The 1,528-nt window shown below is 40.3% G+C and overlaps 1 non-coding gene across 1 annotated transcript; it reads left to right on the top strand.

Annotated features, from left to right (window-relative positions):
• The first annotated feature begins 751 nt into the window (after positions 1 to 751).
• Positions 752 to 859, top strand: LOC148565602 (small nucleolar RNA R71). Its single transcript, XR_015883960.1, has one exon. It is a non-coding gene; the product is annotated as a small nucleolar RNA R71 (small nucleolar RNA).
• Positions 860 to 1,528: the final 669 nt, after the last annotated feature.

Below are 1,528 nucleotides of genomic sequence, written 5' to 3'. Positions count from 1 at the left end.
TGTCAATGGCCTTGCACTCTCCTTTTGGATTTTCTTCTGTATTGCTTGGGAGAGTGCTAGGAGGGATTTCAGTGATCCTTTTACTCAGCTGGCCCACTTGTGCTTCCAAATTTCTAATGGAAGACCTTGTCTCATTCATGAAACTTACAGTGGCCTTGGATAGATCAGAGACTAAGTTTGCTAAGCTAGATGGATTCTGCTCAGAATTCTCTGTCTGTTGCTGAGTGGATGATGGAAAAGGCTTGCTATTGCTAAACCTGTTTCTTCCACCATTATTAAAGCCTTGTTGAGGCTTTTGATCCTTCCATGAGAGATTTGGGTGATTTCTCCATGATGGATTATAGGTGTTTCCATAAGGTTCACCCAAGTAATTCACCTCTGCTATTGCAGGGTTTTCAGGATCATAAGCTTCTTCTTCATAAGAAGCCTCTTAAGTACTGTTGGATGCAGCTTGCATTCCATTTAGACTCTGAGAAATCATATTGACTTGCTGAGTCAATATTTTGTTCTGAGCCAATATGGCATTCAGAGTATCAACTTCAAGAACTCCCTTCTTCATAGGCGTCCCATTACTCACAGGATTCCTCTCAGAAGTGTACATGAACTGGTTATTAGCAACCATGTCAATGAGTTCTTGAGCTTCTGCAGGCATTTTCTTTAGGTGAATGGATCCACCTGCAGAAGTATCCAATGACATCTTTGATAGCTCAGATAAACCATCATAGAATATATCCAGGATGGTCTATTCTGAAAGCATGTCAGTAGGACATTTTTTGGTCAGTCCTTTGTATCTCTCCCAAGCTTCATAGAGGGATTCACCATCTTTTTGTTTGAAGGTTTGAACATCCACTCTAAGCTTGCTCAGCTTTTGAGGAGGAAAGAAGTTGGCTAAGAAAGCCGTGACCAGCTTATCCCAAGAGTTCAGGCTATCTTTAGGTTGAGAGTCCAACCATATTCTAGCTCTGTCTCTTACAGCAAATGGGAAAAGCATGAGCCTGTAGACTTCAGGAACTACTCCATTAGTCTTAACAGTATCACAGATCTGCAAGAATTCAGTTAAGAACTGAAAAGGATCTTCAGATGGAAGTCCATGAAACTTGCAGTTCTACCGCATCAGAGAAACTAATTGAGGTTTCAGCTCAAAGTTGTTTGCTCCAATGGCAGGAATGGAGATGCTTCTTCCATGTAAATTGGAATTTGGTGCAGTAAAGTCACCAAGCATTCTTCTTGCATTGTTGTTGGGTTCGGCTGCCATCTCCTTTACTTGTTCGAAATTTTCAATCAAGTTGTCTCTGGATTGTTGTAATTTAGCTTCTCTTAATTTTCTCTTCAGAGTCCTTTCAGGTTCTGGATCAGTTTCAACAAGAATGTCTTTTTCTTTGTCCCTGCTCATAAGAAAGAAAAGAGAAAAAGAAAAGAAGAGGAATCCTCTATGTCACAGTAAAGAGGTTCCTTATTGTTAGTAGAAGAAAAGAAGAAGAGAAAAATCTGAACTCAGAAAGAGAGAGAGAGGGTTCGGATTTTTGGT

The sequence above is a fragment of the Arachis ipaensis genome, chromosome B5, assembly GCF_059453495.1.
Source record: "Arachis ipaensis isolate K30076 ecotype BB chromosome B5, ASM5945349v1, whole genome shotgun sequence".
Taxonomy (NCBI): Eukaryota; Viridiplantae; Streptophyta; class Magnoliopsida; order Fabales; family Fabaceae; genus Arachis; species Arachis ipaensis.
Note: the sequence above shows the minus strand (reverse complement) of the source record. Positions and strands in the feature narration are given on the sequence as shown.